Genomic DNA, 21,258 nt, shown 5'->3' with positions numbered 1-21,258 from the left:
TATGGTAAGCCTGATTTTTCGGCATGCTGCTATTTCCCTGCAGCCCCAACTCCAGCAAGCCAACCTCCTGAAGTAGGAAGAAAAAGAAATGAAAGAACAAAACACGACATGACAAGTAGAGCTATCTCAGCGGTATTGCAGAGGCAGTAGGGGTGTAACCCAGTGAAGAAAGACGCAGCCCTCCAGCCAGCTGCACACAACAGCACGAGATGTCAAACCAATTTGTACTGAAACCCCACGCGGGTCCGACACATCGTCCTCCTCTCCAGGAGCATTAGTGGGAATGGGTTGTTTTAAGCTGTGACCCCTTCGCTCGGCACATGCTACTGTCTTACTTGAACCATGCAGAGCTCCATCCATGCCCGTGGCTTTTAAACACAACATTTATTATCCTTAGCCCCCAGATTACGGGGATCCTTCGATGGCCACGGACAGCCCTGAGCAGGGCTGCACACACACGGCATCTGGTTTTCATGTTCAATCTCATCCCTTTTACTTCGCCGTGAGGGAAGGCTCAAGTGACAACAGAACAATGCTCGCCCTGCAGACTGACTAATTAGGCTGCATCTGGAGCTAATTAAATGTGGAGTCGCCTGCAAGGAGGGTACTCTCCTTATCATACCAGCAGCAGGGGCGAGACAGAAGAAAAATCGCTGATGATATGGCTCATTTTCTTGCAAGCAATTTAAACGAGGCAACGGAGCGGATGGGCAATTTCCCCTTAGAAGAAATGGGAGCAGGATTGATCCTAGGATGATGGAGCAGCTTTTTGGGGAGCTGGAGATGTTTCAAACAATTAGATCAGGTCACGTTTGAACCGTTGCTTCAGTGCATAATGTATGGACATGAAGATGCCTTTTCGGCGTTAATACCATTTAATATTCCACTTTCTGATACTCGGTGGCACATGTAATTAAAGTGAGCTGACCTTTACCAGATGAAATATGTTCTGATTTCTTTCTTTCTTTCTTTCTTTTAACTATGAAAAGGAGTTTTTATTGCTGAATACTCTAATCTTAGCTCTGTACATCCAAAGTGAGGAGAAATATGGCCTCCATTGCTCTATCAGTCACTAATTAGTATGAGGCTGAACATTTTTTAATAGCTGGACAGTTTTATTTTGTGACCTTGGGAAGCAAACGAATTCTGAAGGATGCAGAGAAGCACATGGCTGTAAACACAAAGTACGAGGGTTTATTTTTTATGCCCCTATTGTTCATCGTAGCACTTGAAATGTTCATAAAGGGAGCGAAACCCTCCAACTTCTGCAGATAAATTTGTCATGGTTTCGTTCAAGAGCAGTAAATTATTTTCAGATCCATTTTAGCTCTTCTTTTCTGGCTTGGAATCATTCAGCTGTCAGGATGGACAATGGTTTTGATGCAGAGTTTTATCCCGTCGAACTTTTGGAACAGATGTTTTCATCCAAGGAGAAGCCACCGCCAAGGCACCGTCCACAGCCCCACTGCCCCCAGTCTTGCTGCTGTTACCAAACCCTGACAGTTTTGGTCACTATTGGTTAAATGAGCATAGGGTTTGCTGCCAGAGCTCACACAGGACCTGGACCCCAAGGAAATCTCTTTCGTTGTACCTCCAAATCTTGCTCTCCATGCTGAACATTTCATCTATCGAGCAAAAGGCACAGTGACTATCATCCAAATGGGTGATTTTGGGGTTTTCCTTCATATATGACATGCCTTGCTTTAATCTTTCAGTTTTTTCTCTACTATTACAGCATCATAAACCCATCCAGGAGCCAAGGGAGCAGGAGGTCACAGGCAAGCACAGGAGGCAGGAAATTGCCTTGGAAGCAAAGGAAACATCTTCAGTTCATAAGAACTGTTCCTAGCAGCATTTGTCAGATAGTCCGAGCTGTTGGCATCTATGAGGGGTGGACACAAGGGAGAAGAGAGCTCTTTTGCATCTGCACCTCTATGCAGCTGAGCATCCAGGTGCTCCTAAAGGAGAGCAGATGCTCTGCGGAGCCCCATCACACAGGAATAGAAGCAGGAGTCTCCTCTCCTGCAGGTTTCCAGCAGCTTGGTGGAAAGGAAAATATTCCTGTAAATATTTGTTTCTCGGAATTTATCTGATTTTGCATGAATTTTAAGGTTTTGGGTCCTTGGCTTTTGTCTTGAAGCAGGGATGTGACACGTAGGAGTGAAGTCATAGAACCCTTCAGGTCGGAAAAGACCTTCAAAATCTACAAGTCAAACCCCAGCGCATCCCACCATGCCCATTAACCACGTCCATCAGTGAGAAACTTGCCCTTTGCTTGAACACCTCCAGGGACAGTGACTCCCTCACTTGGCTGGGCAGCTTCATCCAACACCCCACCACTCCTTCTGAGAAGAAACTTTTCCTAATATCCAACATGATGACCTGGTTTGTGGCTGCTGTGCTTTAACCACCATCTCGTGCAGTGGGGAACTCAGGAGAGAGGCCAGTCCCACTGAATTTCTTTTCAATATCAGCACCATTCACCTTGAAAACTGGAGGATTCTGGCACAATTTGTCCTACGGAACACACGAGGAGTTTTGCAAACTCAAGGATCTGTTGGCTCAACTTTTAGGTGAAGGGCGTGTGTGTGTGGGAAAGGTCAGCTTGGGCTTGTCTCCAAATAAACCCAGGAAAACCCAAATCAGTCCCTTATTGTCACAGGCTGGCTGGTCAGCTGGCACACTGGGGTGGATGGCTTTTTTTTTCATTTTAACATACAAATGTTCCCCACTGAAGCATGAACTCAAATATTAGCTTTCCACCTAGAAAGACCAGACAGGAGCGGGGAAAAGCTGCGTCTGTTCCTTATCCTTGATGCAGGGAAACTATTTAAACCTGCTAATTTTTTGGTTTTATTTTTTACGGGAGTGTTTACTTTATTTGGGGAGGAGGGGGGCTCAGGGGGCTAATGAATGCGGGCTTCAGTGAAACCCCCCTCATTGTAATTTTCACAAACTCCATCAAAACATCCCTTTCTCTGTCTCCCTGTTCAGAAAGAGCCTTTTTCTGCCTGCCCTCCCTCCCCCGTGTTCCTGCATGTTGTGATTTCACTGAGGCTTCCAATGGTCTTCAACAGTTCATTTATGCCGGGAGCCTTCTATAAACTGTACAGCCACGGTCTCCTCGCCCGGCCACCCACCGAATCAGCCTGTCTAAACAGCATCTGTCTATGTCCCAGACACACTGGGATGGAGCGAGGCCAGCTCTCCTTGCTGCCCCCCTGCCATGTGGGGTGGGAGCGGGGGCAGCCCCGCATCCCCACGCGATGGGAAACTCAACGGTGGGCTCCATCCCTCAATGCTGGCCTTAGTCCGACCAAATCTCCCCATCGCCAGCGGATGCATTGTGAGTGGCTGGAGCCTATTTAAAGTTAATCCCACATGCATTACCTAGTGAGCTCGGCTTGGCTTTTTGACTTAAGGTATTGGAGGTTATTACCTCTGGTATGCAGGGGCTGCTCTGAAGAATCTCCCCATTTGGCGACAGGGCAGGGGTGGATGGGGTTTTCCTTGCTCAGGCAATTTGGGCACATTTTTGAAAGATGAAGTCAGAAAATGTGCCTCCCTGGCATAGGAAGCCACTGGATTTTGTGAGCAACCTGGTGATCTCACGTGGTGCATTCCCACCTGTGTGAAGGCAGTGGATGTGGCAGAAATTGCACTGCAAAGGGATTGCTTAGGGTTCAGTCCTGGAAAGGTGTTCCGCTGTAATTATGAAGCTGTCAGTATAGGCAGATGGTATTTTGGAGACAAAAGGCCACATTTCTCATCTGTCAGGTACAGGAATCACACGATGAAATGCAATCTGAGTCATTGGTTCAGCAGGGCAGGGATGTCACCCAGAATTTCTTGAATATCACCCAGAAGAGATTTGATTTTCTTTAACATTCTGGGCTATGAACTTCTGGGCTGATCCCTGCAACAGATTTGCTTTTTGCCATCCATCAAGTGCCAGCTCCCTCTGAAATAACTCAAAGCAGTGGTTTCTGTCCTGCTTGACTTAAGAAATATAACTAATAGAAAAAATGAAATGGGAGGGCTGCTGCAAGCACTGTCTTTGCTGGAATGAGCTGTGATCCCAGGGAGACACAATGAGTTTTAAAGACCCATCCTGCCTTCCCTACATCCACCCTATCCATAACCTGCTGTTTTAAATGTAACCCCAATTCCATCTGCCCAGATGTGATAATCTCTCCAGTGCTATCCCTATGCGTTGGATTATTATAGTGCGTGCAGACTTCCCTGCGTATGGGAGAAATGATTTATTGCATATCTCAGGTGCCTAAAGAGATGCCTGTTTTACTCTCAGACCTATCTCTAGGTTCAGCCTTGAATGGAATTGGTTATAAAGTGATGCGTGGCTCGAGGAAGAAAAGCACACGATGTGCTCCCCCGTGGTAAAGACACTTCATTGTTCTTGTGCCTCCTTCAAGCCCAATTCAGATTAGATTCACTATCATTCATGATTATGTAAAAGAAGTGATAAAACGTGGCTTTTAAAAAAATCATGTTTGTACAAGAATTTGCTGACATATTGCGGAGTGATAACACAGTGGTGAAAATAGCCAGAGCCTGCCTGGCCTGGCGTCTGGAATCAGTAAAAGGAGGCAGTCAGGCATACTGCAAGAGAACTTCTGTTCCCTTTCCAGCACGAAATCGGCACCTTTTATTATTTTTAGTAAGCCGACATATGCGATTTTCATTGAAATCTTGCCATGTTTCCTGGATCCTGGCTCCGGGCTGAGCTGCGTTGTGATCGTTTCACGCCATGGTGGAAGGGGGGAAGTTTCTGAGTGCATAAGAAGGATGAAACCTCAGTGTTCTGACAGCGATGGGCTCACCAATCCAAGCCCAGAGTTAACGACTGCTGTGGGAGGAATGCAATTGGAGTGTGGAGGGGGAGAGCAGAGATAATGGGAGATAACCAAGTACTTACAACCAGTTGAATATAGGCGCCTGGGGAGAAAAGTTGGGGATGCTCCAGAACCTTTGGTGGCTCTGAGAAGGCTGAAGCATTCCCAGGTCCCAGACCGTGTTTCCCCATCAAGGAAAGCTCCCTAAAGCCACTGGTGAATTGTGCTTTATTGGGCATGCTGGTGATGGGCTGATGGTTGGACTTGATGATCTTAGTGGTCTTCTCCAACCTTAAGGATTCTACTGTGGAGATTTGCACGCTGTGAGATATCTTCTGCAGTAATCCCTTCTCCTGGAGGGCTGCAACAAGATTTTGCTATTAGAAAGGGATTTCCCTTTGCTTAATTCCACCCCATTACCCTTCACTGAATCCCTTTGTGCCACTCTCTTCAATTACTTCCCCTCTGCAGGGTGCTGCTTATGTATGTATCAGATGGCCAGCTCTGCGTTTGCTTTGTAACGTCTTGTTGGGATGCACAGAGACACAGATATTTGGCGATTACGCAGATACAGAGATATTTGACAATGGCAGTAAGAAGAGAAGGGAAGGAATGGCTGTGAACGGGTGTTGCATGCATGCGTCTTCCATAAAATGCTGTTTCTGTAGTTTTACGGTCAATGAGGCGGTGTGTGTCTAAAACCGGATTCTTTTATATAAGGTGAAAATGCCATGAACTGCCAGGATCCTCTCACATCTGGAGGAATGTCCATGTTGCAATGTGGCTCTGTAAATATTTACACCTGATGACTTAGCAGCTGGCTATTAAGTGCCCTGCTTGTTCCTGCAGTGCTGTGAGCAAATGGAGATCTGGCATTTAGGGGATGCAGCACAGATTGTTCTCTTGGTCTCAACTTTTGGTCAGAGAATTTACTCAGCGCCAGTGATATCACTGGGGAAGCATCTCTCATTCTCCATCCCATCCGTGCTGGCTGAGTGATGCTCGAGGGCCAGAAGGAAAGTGGAGATGGAAAAAAAAGAAGAGCAATTGTGGCTCCAAACAAATGATGTGGACGGTGGCGGCTGCCTTGAACGGCTGCTTTGACCCCTATGCTGTTTCTCCTGTTGTGATGAGTCACCAAGTGGTGACTCACCGGTGTCATAGATCTTCTCCTTGTGTTCTTTCCTATTGGGTCCAGGTGGTGGTTGGGCTGACGGAGTGCCAAAGCCCACTGTAATAGAAATGAAGGCTCAGTTGGCTTGAGCTGGGCTGGGGAAGGATACGTTCAGATGGGTAATGGGATCCTGTCTCAGCACATTCTGATCCTTCAAATCCTTAAGTAGAAGTTGTATAAAAATGCCTTTTTTTTAATCATCCCTGCAGCTGGGAAGACCTTTTCACTCCCCTATTTCATGTAACTTAATAGTTCAGCCTTCCCTTTGGCTGAATGAGGATTATTTGCAGTGAGAAGGGGACAGAAACCATCCAAAAGCCAAACAAACCGCAAAGTGCTTAGTTCCAACCTTCAGAAGAAAGTAGCTGCCCTCCAACTTCTCCCTTTGAAAAGATGTCTCATCGTTGGACTCATTCGGAACTAATGAAAAATAAATATGTCCCTCTGTGCCTGCCAGCAGAACCCCACGTCTCATTCTACTGGAAATGAAGCAAATAAAAACAAATCATTCCTCCAAAGCCAAAGCATTGGCACTGGCACCACACAGCAAATAGAGCTTGGCGGATGTAGCCGGCAGGATGGAGGTGCTTCTCAAGGTGCAAAGCCATGCCTGTAGAAAAGCTGCCTGATGAGTCTTAATTTCCCTTATTTGACCACTTAGAAATGTTTCAGGTACCATTTTAGGCTGCTCCCCTCTGCTTGTTTCAGCAGGATACCCCTTCAAATCGTTTGGATCAGCTATACAAGATTTATGCTCTCACCATCGCACCTGCCCTATGCGAATCTTCAAGTGATGGCCCCATCATAAAACTCTTTGCAGCCCTCAATAGAGCAGCCTGGATGGGATGCCTGAGTAGGCTGAGGCTCTGGTCAAGGCTCCCCAAGCTGGGATACCCCTTGCAGCTTGGAGAGGAAGCAAATTTATGTAAAACATCACGGCTTGGGTTTTAAACAAAGAGGATGCACTGCATTCTGTGCAAGTAGAATATTTACAGTTATAAGGCAGGATGATCTATGCCCCTTACAAACAATAAATAAAGGTTGAGTGTTGGGAATACGATTCGTAAGGCTAAAACTAATAAAGTGATGGTCTTTATTGAGGAAAATGAAGCAGTCTTGTCCCTGGGATGAAATCCCAAACTAAATTTACTGTTTATTGAAATGCTGCAGAGTGATTTAAATGTTTTTATAAAACCATTTTTATCATCTGTGCAGAGGATGTGGGTCAGTGGGGCTGTTCCAGGTTTCCTAGAAAACCTAAACGCAGTCCCAATAGTCACAGCTTAGCAAAGCCACACTGATTTCCAGCAAGGCAGAGGGAATTTGCATCCCCATAAAACACAGCCAACAGTCAGAACAGGAGCTGATGGACTGGCCTGGCATTGCTGGGTTAGAATTCACGTCCCCAGATGTGCCCCAGATGTGCCCCAAGGGAAACAGATGGAAACCTTTATATTTGGAAGAAATGCAGCAATGAGGGATGCTGATGCTCCAGAGGAATTAATGTCTTCTATTTCCAGAGTAACATATTTCTAGAAAAAGGGGGAAACCTCAATGCCTGCCATAGGTCTACATTGCTCTCTAAAGACATCAGAAGTGTATTTCTGGTTGTTGAGCTTCCTGCTGCTCTTCCTGTAGAAGAGACCAGGAGCAGTTGTGCAAAAATAAATGCAGTTTCCTCCTAGAGCTGAATTTTGCCCTCATTGCCCAGTGAAAATCAGCACAACGTGCACAAGTGAGAAAGGAACATGGCAGTCTTCCTTCTGCTGATGTTACATTGCACAGCCCCATCGCTAAAAGCATAGCTTAAGCTATTAGCCACCAATAGAAACCTGATGCCTGTTTTGGAAAGTGTGTTTGCTCTCTAGGATGCCTGGAAAGGCTTATGCACTGCCAACTTGGTGACCGTGGATGCTCACAGCCCAGCCCTGAAATAGCCAATTTTGGAGGGAGAATTGGGATCAGGTACGGTCAGGGAGAAACAGCCCCAGTGCCGCAGGGATGCCTTGCAGTCCTGCCCTCTGAATACCTCCTCTGTCAGCCAAGAAACTGATCATGGATACACCAAAACTGATGTTGCCTGCCAGATCTGTGCAGAATAAAACCAGGCTGTCAGTGGGAGGACAGGTGGACACAGAACAGGTTTACCCTTGGCAGTGCCACAAGCTTGCAGTCATGTGGCAAAACACGGTGACATTTGCTTGTCGTAGCATGAAGAGACAACTTAAAATACCCTGGCTGATGCATTTTTTCCCTCTCCCATGGTGCACACATTCTCCTCTTGCTCTTCTAATTCTGTTTTTTTTCCCCCCAGTCTTCTCTTTGAGTGTATCCCTATAGAACTTCATGTTCCCCGAGTGCTCCTTAGAATTCCAATTAAGGTTGAAAAAGACCATTAAGATCATCTCATCCAACCACCAGCCTGTTCCCACCATGCCCACTAAGCCGTGCCCCTCAGCCATATCCTTGCATTAAGATGTGCTGGCAGGGCCACCAACTATTGCCATTTTCTTGTGAAATCCACAATATGTGGTGGCAGTGCTCCATGTAGGAAAGCCCTGGGACTTGGGTCTGGTAGAGAAAGTCCTGTCCTTTGCTGACAGAAAGAGCCCAAGAAAGTGGAGGTGAATCCAGGACATGGATCATGTTCTCAGTCCTTGCTTGATACTCCTAAAGGCTCTTTTGTCTTTTTATCATTTCCATCATTTAACATAAATGATCATGCCCCAGTGCTTGAATTTCATGCTTTGTGGCTTCTTTATTAATCCCTAGGTGATTCCTTGCACCATGTTTATAGAACATGGGTGGTTCTTGGGAATTTCAGTGTCTTATGCAGTTCTTATGCATGTTGTTGCACTCCTGCAGGTTCCCACACTTCCCACCCACCAGGACCAGTCAGTGCCTCATGGAGGTGGGTGACCAATCAGCTATGCCTATGCAGGAAAAATTTGGGAATTTGCAGAAATATGGCTCTCTTGCTCATTTTGCATTTGAGATATCTCAAAATATGGCCAACAGAGAAAAAGGGGTTTAAATACTCTGGGTTGACAAACCAATAATGGTAGGAAGGACAGAGTGGGAATAAAAGAGGTTTACAACTACTGAGGGGACCAGAAGGCCAATGATGCTCAGCAAATTGCTGCTTCTGATGTCCTAAAAGGGTCTGCCCAGGCAGTGCTCAATCCTAGGACACGAGTATTTTAGGTAATTGTTATTTATTATCATATTTTGCAACTGGGAAAAAAGAAAAAAAAAGAAAAAAGTCCAGAGCTTTATCACTTGCTGGAATTGTGCTATTTCCTCCCTTTAAACCTTTGAGCAATAGAGATAAAAAGTGAGTGTTACTTGTGATATTGGGAGAAAGAATGCAATATTCTATCTGTTACTGTCTGAAAGAGCCCCCTATCAGCTGGCCTTGCTTTGGCCCTCCCAGCTCTGGGCATGGAGACACGGACATGCACGCATTGACTCCAGAGATGCAGGCCAATCATTTTTAATGTGAAGCCCTATCTCTTGGTGTCCTCCTTCCACTTAGACAGGTTTCCATTGGGTTGCAAAAAGTGACCACCATTTGGCACAAGGGCTCCTTCCAAATCACCACTAAACATGGAAACTCATCTGAAAAAAGATGACATCAAGATGATGCAGCGTGTCCAGATTGGATTTGTTCTGCTAAATTGTTAAAATGCTGAACATTTCCCCTCTGCCCCTTGAGTGCTAAGACTCTTGTTCCGTTGATGAAGCAGTTAAACAGGGAGGAGATAAAAGCAGATCTGCCTTTCATGAGGCCAAAGATGCGCAGCCAGTATCCCTCTAGGACACGCGGATTAGGAGAATACATGGAATTTCCAAATTTAGAGTGGAGGACTGGCTCCCTGTAAACAAAGACTGCTTTTTAAAATGAGATGTTAGCAAGATAATGCCAGGAAAAGAAAAAAAAAAGAAAAAAAAAAGTTGGAATTTGCAACTAAATTCTGCTATTTTGCAGCCAACCTTCAAAAGGGCTGTTGGTGCAAGTGAACAAACGCTTCCTGTCTGTCCGTCCTCATGGGTGGTCGCGTTTTAAAATGAAATATACAGGCTGACAAATGCCTTTACAAAGGCCAGATTATAAACTGTAAACCTACTGTCAGCTGGGTAGGAAAAAAAAAATCCAAATGCCTCTTATACCATTTAAAGATTTAGTTTGGCTTCAACACTAAAGCACTTCATCTTGAAGGAGAAAGGAGCTTAGAGTTTATAAATTGTTGTTTGGGCTCTAGTAAGCTCTGGATAAGGGAATCTATCTGCTAGGAAACAAATGACCTTCCCAAAATTTAGGGAGCTCTGGGTATTGTTACGAAGACAAAATGCCTTGGAAAAATGTCCCCAGAATACAAAGGGATTTGAGGCTGCTCTGTTACTCTTAACACACAGTTCATACAGCTGCAAAGGGCAAATCTTACAGTTCCCATCTTTAAAAATGGGTGGAAAAAAAGTTAAACACATCAGGGTAATAAAATGCAAGCCGTTTAGATTGATCCCCTCTGTCTAACTTGACTATAGACTTTCTCTTGCACACAGTTGTTGAATCCAGGCTCAGTATCCACATTATCTTGGCCGAAAAAGCCTCAAAGTAGTCTAAGTTCCCCCCAGTAGTGGTTTATGGTAACATGGTTACTGCCTTCAGTATTTGGAACGCAAAGGGAGGGCGCAAACTCCAGAAACAGTAGAAACTAATGGGCATTGCACACCCTTGCGTCCATTACATGGAAATCTTGCAGCACCATTGCACATTCCTGCAGAGCAATTATCCTTTGCTCTGCAAATGCCATTCATAGTCTCTTCATCAAGCTGAGTTTGCAAGAATGCTGCTGCTGTACGACAGAGATTGGTGGACAAAGAGAGGTCTATGCTGAAACAAGACTGCACATTTAATCTGATTTATTTTTATTTTTATTTTTTATTTTTCACATTTTGCTTTTATTTTAAGGGTTTTGAGGTGGACCTGGACCAATATGCTTATTGGGCCAGGTGGGAAACGGGCAGGATGAGCACCAGTCCCATTGGTTATATATGGAAAGGTTCCGTTTCCATTCCCATTGAGCTCCCTTTCCATTCCATCCATCTTGTGCAGATCTCCAAGGCACCACTTCTCACCCCCTTCCCATTTTTATTACTGGTATCCACACTGGCTAGCGCAACAGTTTGACACTGTTGGGAAATCACTGCATCCATCTTTTGAGACGCCCTCCCTAATCATGGATGCCATCCCTTCATTGTGCCTTTCTGGATTTAGTTTTTTTTTCTTTATCTTTAAATAATAATCTCTGATCAACAATTTGAGATGATGTCCCCTTTCCAAAGCTCCCATCAGGTTCAAAAGGATGCGAGACAGAAGCATGTTCAATTTTCTGTGCATGCCACATACTTGAGGCTGAAGTACGTCAGCACTGAATTCCAGGAGACCTTTGGAAACTATGACTACTTTGGTGCCCATCAGATTGTTTTAATGCCTGAATGTGATTCATGCTGCGACTCGTGCTGTCGGCCATCCCTCCTATCCTACCCGGAGACCAGATGACAGTTGTACAGCTGTATAAAATGGTTTTTTTTGTTGGTTTTTTTTTTTGTTTTTGTTTTTGTTTTTTTTTCCTAAAGGAACAAAAAGTAAATTACTGGAAAATCTTCATAGCGAATCTCCCTCCGCCCACAGAGTGGTGGGAATAAACATCACAACTTCAGATCTTGGTGAATGCAGATAAATAGAGGCTTAGCTGATAAGTTAATGACATACCAAAACCAGATTGCTTGAAGTCTAAAATAATAAGAAGCCGATGAGCAGAATACTGGAATCCTGACAAAACACTGCTTTCTGCTTTGAGAGGAGGAAGCCTGGCTTGGTGTTCAGGATGGAAGTGGAGGAAGACGGCATGGGGAGCCCAAAGTGAGCTCCGTGCAGCTCTCGTATTGGGCTTCCTAGAGCAAAAAGCCTTGTCCTTGCAAGCCATGATGCTTTCATAGTCACCCTTCAAGCCTCTTCCATCTCCATTTTTTTTTTTCCAGGTATCAATAGAGAACTCCGGCTCTCCTGGGTCCATCTATTTTGTCTTGCCCTTGAAACATCCTTCTCCACCAAAGTAGGTCTAAAAGACAACCGTTCTCCTGGCACAGCTCCATCATGGACCCACTGTCTCTGCTCTTTTGACTCCCCTACCAACTTAAGCAATCGCTGCTCCATCATGGATGTGTCCTGGCAATTAACCGTTGAGGTCAGGGATGTTCTTGGAGAAATTGAGGCTCAGAACTGTTGAGGAGCACACCAAGTCACACCTGTACTTCCAGGTGGGTTGAATCCAACTCTTCCACATCTCAGACAGCTGAGAATGAAGGGGGGAGAAAAGTGAAAATTTGGGGATAATCTCCCAAAACACTTCCAGGAAAATCCTTTGCAAATTGTTTTCTCCACAGTAATCTTGTAGACCGTTGAATTTATGCAAATCCTCTCTGGGTTTGCTCTTCCTGAGTGGCTGTGATCGAGATATGAAAATATACGAACAAAATCTTCTGTTGAGAACCAATTTTATTCATGCATAGACCATGGTAAAATTCCTACAATTTTAATAAAGATTTCATGGCTAAATAACAAGAAAACAGCCCACCAGCCTGATCTGTGAAATTGTTCTTTGTCTTCCTTGTACTCTTGCTGGAGTTCCAGCTCTGTGAATGAGGATACACTTACGACTGGGAGGAAGGACGATGTTTCAAACACTGCCACTGACAAAATGGAGCTGGAATGATCTTTTTAGGGAAAAAAAAATGCAAATGTTTTAGTAAAATCCAACAGCACTTTCCTGGAACAATTATACTACTCTGGGTTGGGTGAAGTGTGAGGGGAGGATAAGTGGTGCAGTGGTTATTGGTTGAGAATTGTCGTTTTTGTGTAGCAGTGGAGCTGTGTCTGTTTGCTTTGCTTTTGTTAGATTCAAACCATTCCATTCAGGACTGAGTGGAGTAACAGAGATGAAGTACATCACAGAATGTTTGGAGTTGCAAAGGAAACTAAAGACCATCTGGCTCCAACCAGCCAAGGATTCCCAGCATTTCTGCAAGATCTCCAGAAAGAATCTTGCACTGAGGGTCTTTGCAGCTCCCAGAGCACTGCGCTCTGTGCCAGCATCCCACAGGCTGTCCTGGGCTGGAGAGAAGAAGCCAAGGGCTAATTTCAGTCACCTTTTCAAAGGAGTGTGGGTTACTGAGAGCAACCAGCTGATTTCAGGAAGATGAGGATGCTGAGAGCAGGTTGCTGAGGGGGCTGCATAATTTATCCCCCCTTGTAGAGACAGAAGGCTCAATACTGCTCAGCAATTCACAGGATCGGGCTGCCGAGTAAATGGAGAATTCAATTAGAGATATCTAGTAAATACATGGAATAAGCTGCCAGCTCTCTTCTTAGAGCCAACAGTTCACTAATTTTAATCACCAGCTGGATATTTTTATGGGGAGTGAAGGGACGGAGGGGGTATTATGACAGAACAAGGGAGGTGGGATTAGACTAATCTAACCCAGGCCAAGTGGGCTCTTCCTGCTCAGCCATGTGCTGTGTCATGACTGTGTGATTTAGACTACCGCGCACTCACCAGCACTGATAAGGAGGACAATTATGGGGCGCACACAGCTTTTGGTGCAGCCCTCAACCCTCAGAGCAATGTGGATGGCAGCTGGGGAGCATCTCTAGCTCCGAGTCAGAGCCATCCCCACGATGGGGACATGGGTGTCCTGATGACTGCACCCCAGGGCTCTTGTGGTGCTGCTCCACATGGTGTGCACTCTGCTCTTGGATGGAGCTCACCCTTGCCTGTCCCATGCAAAAACTCAGCAAGACCTTTTGATGAGCTCCTTTATCCTGCTAGGGAAATGTGGTGGGTGGCAACGACATTACCCACCTCTGAAGAAGGCTTCTCCATGTTATGTCTCTGTTGAGTCCCTCAAGAGCAGTTTCTCTGGTGTTAATTGTCGTGTTTCCCTGTAATTTCTGGTTCTCTCCGTGTCCTTCCTCACCTTCCGCTTACTCATACCCAGCTGAGACTCGTGCCAGACTGTCGCTGCCTAAATGCGTCCAACAGATCAAGGCAAAAGGCACAGTGCCACCTTGCCTAGCCTTGGTTCTGCTGGATACTCCTGGTAGGAAGCATGGGAAGAGGTATCCAGAGCCAAATTTTTCTTTCTTCCCCCCCCCCCCTTTTTTGGAATAACCCTCTGATTGGCATATAGCAGCTTTTGTTGTTGTTTATTTGTGTAGCTTTTCATCTTAATGAGGATGTACGGAAACAATTACCACATGGTTCATTCTCAATATCAACTCAGGCTTTTCCTGTCTGGACTGAGCCACTGAACACTGCAGAAGTTATGCTTTTTGCTCATTCTTATTTTGCTTTAAATACGTATTGTACAATAGGGATGGTTTTTCCCAAGAAAAAATGCTTGGGTTTTGCACCAGGTGGCTGGAAATGTCCCACAGCTTCTCCTCTTTGGTGGCTGAAATTCCAAATGCTTTTAGAAAACGTACTTCTACAGGAGGGCAGAGAGGGGTCAAGATGCACTGACTAATTCAAGATTTCCTCCACTCGTTTCCATAACAAATAATCATTTTTCTTTATTTAGCTGTGCTCACTGGTAGGTTTTCATTTGCATCAAAGCTTTGTTCTGCTCTTGCTTGGGCTGCCTCCAGAGACCAGAGAACAGCACAGGCTGCTCCCAGCACATCCTCCAAAGTCATGGGCCAAAGTCAGAGCTGTGTGTCGACTCCCAACTGGAAACCCTTGTGAGACCGACCCTGGAGATCTGTGTGGCATGATGTTTGTGGGTATTGAGTGGAGATTCCCAGTGGAAATCAGTCCTAAAACTAAAAACACTGCAAACTTTTATCTGGTTATTTAGAAGGTGATTGAAATTTTCCCCCGTTGGGTTACATCCTTCCATTTGTGAGCCACTCATCTGAGGCTGATTCAATATTAGCGTTATTCTCTGGGGAATTTCATTCCTAATAACTCAGGAAATGAGCCTTCAAGATCACCTCCACAAGCTGTGGCTTTTCCGCGTGAAACCCTGGTGCCGCCACGCTGGGGAAGCAATGGGGAATTTGGCAGGCGTTGGCTTTCCGAGCGGCCATTTGCCCTTTTCCCGGCCCTGTGAAGAACTGCCCCAGCGGAACAACGTGATAAGAGGCTGAAAAATGGTGTTGTGCATGGGAGATCTGCAGGGATTTGACAGCTAACTTCCCTGCAGATATTGGTTTCGCTGGGTGTGCTCCAGCTGGGGCCAAGGGGGGCTCGGGTGGGACTTTCCAGGGGAATGAGGTCATGGGCATGAGCCTTAAGAGCAAGGACTGTGTCTTGGTCTGGTGAAGGAGGTATCCTGATCAATCCCACTGTCTCATTTTGAGGTGCCCAACCATGTACGTGAACATATTTCCAATAGCCACCAAATGGCAACTGGGCTGGCACCCAGAGCCTATTGCTCAGACTGGGGGACACCTGAGTGTGAGCTGGAGATGAGAAATCCCATTTCCAGCTCAGACATCTCTGCTGTTTTCATCTTAAAAACAAAATACATGGCTAAGGAACTATTCCTGGTCCCATTCTTGGTGCTGTTCGTGGGCTCTCAGTGGTTAGCAATGCATGCTGCACTTCTATTTATCTGATGCGCAGAGACATCTGTTTATCATATGTTGCACGTCCGATAAGCAACTTTTTTCTTCATCCCAAGGCCCGATTAAAAATTCCAATTAATGTAACTTGCTGGAAGGTCCTGTAACACAGCTTTTAAATCAATGTCATGTAAACTTTGCTGGGTTAATCCTGCACATCTGAATTCAGCTAAAAACCAACACCACAAGGTCAGGCTGTACAAATTGATGGATTTTTATTCCTTTAACCTTAGAAGTGTTGAGGAGAGGGTAATAGCAGCAAGGCTTGCTCTTTCCAATAGCTTCTTTTTCCTGCACAAAAAAAGAGCCATGAGATATTTTCCTTCTTTCCGCTATGTGCATATGTATCTAATATATGCACATATATACATATCTGTATTTTTTAAATAAGAAGGATTTTAATCAGACAAACACTATGAAAAAATTTGCTGCCTCTATTCAAACATCTATTATTTTTCCATTTTCCTTTCATTAATTTGATTCTGGTATTGTAAACTGTCAATATAATGGAGAATATCTATCTTCCTTTTGAATTACTTTTGGTAAAGAGCTGAGTAGCTGCAATGACAAACCTCTTTAAAGACATTCACCAGCATCTCAGAGCTGATGAAGAAGTTAATGTTGGCATAACAAAGCAGCATGAATTTGCAAAAAAAGTGAAGCACAATTCCTGGACTTTTATCATCTTTTAGGGAGAGGTTTTTGCAGTGTCTCCAGAACTCAGCTGCAACAATCTCTTATCAGAGCTCTTCAGTGCCTTTACACTATCATCAATACATATAAACAGAGCTAATACTTTGTGTGGATAACTTTCTGCAGGAGAATGCAGCCCATGTAACAGCCTAAGGCAGAAGACCATCGTTATCAGATCTAAGCTAAGGAGGGCATTTTATTTAGGGAATTCAGCACTTCCTGCATTCTTGTTTGTTTGACAATATTTCATATTTCCTACACGCTGTTTCTTTGCTTTGTTCAGGAATAAATGTTGATATTTTAAATTGAAAAGAGCTTATTGCTACTATTATAGCAAGAACTGCTGGAGGCACTTCGCTTTTCAGCTTGGAGTCATGCAGCCTTATTTTCCCTTCTTCAGTCTCAGAATTTCTCTGTAAGAACAACAGCACTTTCTACATTTTTTTTTCCTTTAATAACTTAAATCTTTCTTCTATTAGTTGATATTAAAGCTTGAAGCCAGCAGAGGGGTTTTGGAACACCCCTATTCCTACTGCACCATCCAGGTGGGCATGGACATGAGGTGGGGCTGAGGCTCCTGCAGGCTGGGATGTGCCAACTGGACCATCGGAGCTCCCCATTCATCCTGCTCCTGCTGGGACTTCCTTCTGCCTTTCTTCTCTCCTGAACTTGGCTCCTTTCCATTTTTTCCTTCGTTCTTTCAGAAGCATTTGGGATATCATCCGTAACAAAAGCGCGGTGCCAGGATTTTAGCTGGAGCTCCTTCTGCTGGCAGGATGACCACTTTGCACAGAGAAATTCCCCTGCAAGGCCAGACATGAAATCTCTCCCTTTTCCCTCTCTCCCTCCCTCTCTCTCTCTCTTTACACATACTTCTTGCCAACAAAGGGATGACCTTAATAAAAACATGTACACCAAGAACAGAGCTGGGCATGTGCCTGTCCCCCGCAGCTCATTACTGCAGTGAGATGTGCTGAGGTCCATGGCTCGCTTTAAACTTGGCTGAATCTTACCAGGAACTTTTATCAGCTGCAGTGGTTTTGGTATTGAGCCCGATGCTGTATGTGGAAGTGATGGAGCCCAGAGCTGTGAGAAGTCCTGCTTTGAGTTTTCTGACTGTTCTTTCAGAATCAATGTTGTCTCTCTGCCTGTGCTCTGTTGGATGACCGTTCCTTCTCCTACTGGATAATTTTGCCAATGATTTCATTGTGGGCAAGACTTGGAAAAACACAAAGTCCTGGCAGCCTAATTACTTTATCTATTTGCCTAGTTACACTTATGGATGTGGACATTCCTGATTGTTTTAAGCACCAGTAATATGTAAAAGAAGACTGATCCACATCAGACACAATCCAGCTGCAAGCTGTGATACAAACTCATGATTAGCTTGGTACAATTCTGTGTTAAGTGGTCCAAACCCAGTCCCTTAGCTGAGAAAGCACAGCATTCCCTGGGTCTCAAATCACCAAGCTCCTTGTGATTACCTTTGATTGTGGCAGTTTAATTTGGAATGAGGGACTCTGTGATGCTGATGTGTTACTGAATCCATAAACCAATACATAAGACATAAGAAACTTTAACCTCCCAGCAAATGTAAATATGCACTGAACTCTTCTGAATCTGAACTTGTGTAGGATTCCAGTTGATACTTGTGGGTAGCATTTGTGCAGAAAAGAAGTATCCTGTCAACAGCTGCTTTTGCTTTAAAAATCTAGGAGCATTCTTAGAAAGCACTGTGTAGCTTACAGACTATTTTTCCTCTCCTCTCCTCTCCTCTCCTCTCCTCTCCTCTCCTCTCCTCTCCTCTCCTCTCCTCTCCTCTCCTCTCCTCTCCTCTCCTCTCCTCTCCTCTCCTCTCCTCTCCTCTCCTCTCCTCTCCTCTCCTCTCCTCTCCTCTCCTCTCCTCTCCTCTCCTCTCCTCTCCTCTCCTCTCCTCTCCTCTCCTCCCCAGAACACTACTGCTAATAACATGTATTTTCTTATCCCAATGCACTTAATCAAATCCAAAATCAAAGACTGATAAGAAAAATGAATTAGAAACTTTAAAAAACCCAGACCATCAAATCACTGGTTATTTTAGAATGAAACTAAAGACTGAAAGTAAGATAAGGCTAAAACGTAGAGTGATCTCCAAATGTGCAAGGAATTTGGAAGCCACAGTTTCAGTGAGATTTTCTCCTTGATTTCTAGGAATGAATACAAGAGTGCTGCAAGCATACAAGGGAAGATGCTGGTCCATGGGTCTGCTTAGTGTAAATCTGATGCTAATGGGAACATTATGAGAAATTAGACATTTGTACTTGGAGATTTTCCCTTTACAGGGTCAGACAGACTGTGAATGGGGGCTGGTTTTAGAAGATGAGATGCTGGCAAAGCAGCACACCCATGTTAGCCACCTCTCTTGGCTTGCTGAATTGATGCCATGTGCCTGGACCATGCCACTGGATGAGTATCCAATACCTTCTACCAGTCCCATGCATCAGGAATTCACATTCCTTGTCTTCCCACGCATGTCCACTAACAGACCAGGATGCAAACCAGTCAGCGCTGTGGGGGCTGAGCCTCAGCAGCCATTTTTCTCATGCAGCACCAAACAGCCATTTGATGGAAATGGCTCAGTGCCATCCCCGACCTAGGCTGCTTTTGAACTGGGCGACCTCTAAGTGAAAGGCTTGGTATCACATTGCCAGTTCCCCAAACCATCTGTCCTCCTTCAGTGAGCTTCCTTCAAAAGTCCCGGCACACTTCATAAACATTGCAGCCCTCCTCACCCCTCCAGCTGCCCCTTCCTCTAGGAGAACCAGCAGTTCGAAGGAAATACCACTCATTTCTCCTTTTTATTTTTTCTTCCCACGTGTGTTAAATTTGACATCTGCGATTTGGCAAAAGCGAATAGCTTTCCCCCCCCCCCCCCCCCTCTATGCTGTGTTTTAAACCTGTTGGTGAGGATGGAGAAGGCAGAGATCCATGCTGGTGTGGGTGGAGGCAATGCTCTGTCTGGTAGCAAAGCCTTCTCTAGCAGCCACGTCTTTGAACGTGAACAATAAAGCAAACTTCCATTTCCTTAACATAACATCGTCATGTCACAACCCCCAGAGCTCCACCTTCCCTTTCAAGAAGTTAGAAAGTGGGACTTTAGACAAAGAAAAATAGTCTCAGGTGGGTTCACCATGGATCATTTTGACTATATTTTAAACATTGAAATGTCAATGCTTAGTCATAGACAAGACATGATTCTTATCTAGCTACATGTGGCTTCCAGTATAAAAAAAATTTGAACCCGTGCCATTTCCTGTTGGAGAGAGCTTAAACACAGGGGTGACAAGGGCACATCTATTTTGGATCCCTATTTTAAAAGCCTCCAGATATCATAGAAATCAACTGGCACAAACAGAGGACTTTGAATTTCTTTCATGGCGGTGGCAAATTACGTATATCAATGAAACACATACTTAGTGAAGCGGAAGTGAGCACCAGCAATACTTCAATCATCTTTGGCATATGTGTACATTATTCTGTTTGATCTCATAGGATGCTGGATTTAGATGATATAATCCATTCGGGTTATCTTCCTCGAAGTTGGAGGGACGTAAGGAGATATCCACTTTCACAAGATAAAATTAGCACCTCTTTATTTTTCGGATAAACATTCTTTTTTTTTTCTTTTTTTTTTCTTTTCTTTTTTTTTCTTTTTTTTTTTTTTTTTGCAGGAAAGCACTGATTAGAGTTACAAAGCATACCAATGGGTATGAGTTTATTCATATTCAACCCAAATCCTATTTATAATATAAAGGAAATAACATTGCTATTACACAGGGCAACTTGGACAGGCTGGATGTAAGAGTAGTGAACCATGCTCTTCAAAAGCACCGAAAGCTGTTATTTTCCAAAGCCATGGTGAGAAAGCAGAAATTTCACTTAAAACGAGATGATTGCACCAGAAAATGGTCTGTCCACACCGATTCTCCTCTTCTAATGCGTCTTTTGACAAGCATCATCTTGGAGCTATGAGCTTTAGGTACAGAGTATGGACCTCAATTTTGGACAAAGAGATTCAACGTATTTTCTCGTACAGCTCTTCATCTCAATTTGGTTTCCACCTACCACAGGTAGCTATAAATTCTACCCAGATCTCCCAACCAAGCTCTCAAATACGAACCAATTCGGCGTTTTAAAACAGCCCAGTTAGAAGTTATTTTTGTTAAGTCAAAGCATAGATGGCTTGGGCATGGGAAATATGTTTCTGGGTAGATCTGTGTGAATAACGGATTGTTTGGTTCACTTGCTGCTCCAAACAATTGGGAGAGAAAAATGGCTTCCGGTGAATTAAGTCTTTTGTACGACGTGGAAGCCTTAATGGACCTTTGAACTTTTTTAAAATAAAGAAATACATTGCGTTATCTGCAATGCTTCATTTCATGTCAGAAAGAAAGGTGGTGACCTTCGAAAGCCCTTTGATGGTGGTAACAGTTCGGTGAAGTCAACATGATTTTCCCAAAATGTTTCAGTTGATTTCGATCTCTGCATTTCAATCTGGGACGAGGAAAAACATGGTCCTAGTAGTTTTGCTTTTGTGTTTGTGGGTTTGGCAGAGGAAAAATGCTCATGGATCAGACCCCCATGGCTGCTGGCTACCTTAAGTATGATGCACCGAGAACTTCATTTCAGCATATGCAGATATTTTTGTCTTGGAATCCACCCTCGCGTTTGCATTGCAGTTATGAAATAAAACCACAAGCGATACGATCTGCTGAAATATTCTGTGAGGCCTTGGTTATCAGGATGTGATTTTGTACCACTTTGCAACGTGAAGCTTTCCAGTTTAATGCACGATGACAGAACAAGATCCG

Source organism: Gallus gallus, chromosome 11, assembly GCF_016699485.2.
Source record: "Gallus gallus isolate bGalGal1 chromosome 11, bGalGal1.mat.broiler.GRCg7b, whole genome shotgun sequence".
In the NCBI taxonomy this organism is placed as follows: Eukaryota; Metazoa; Chordata; class Aves; order Galliformes; family Phasianidae; genus Gallus; species Gallus gallus.
The sequence above is the reverse complement of the archived record's forward strand: the minus strand, read 5'-3'. Positions refer to the sequence as shown.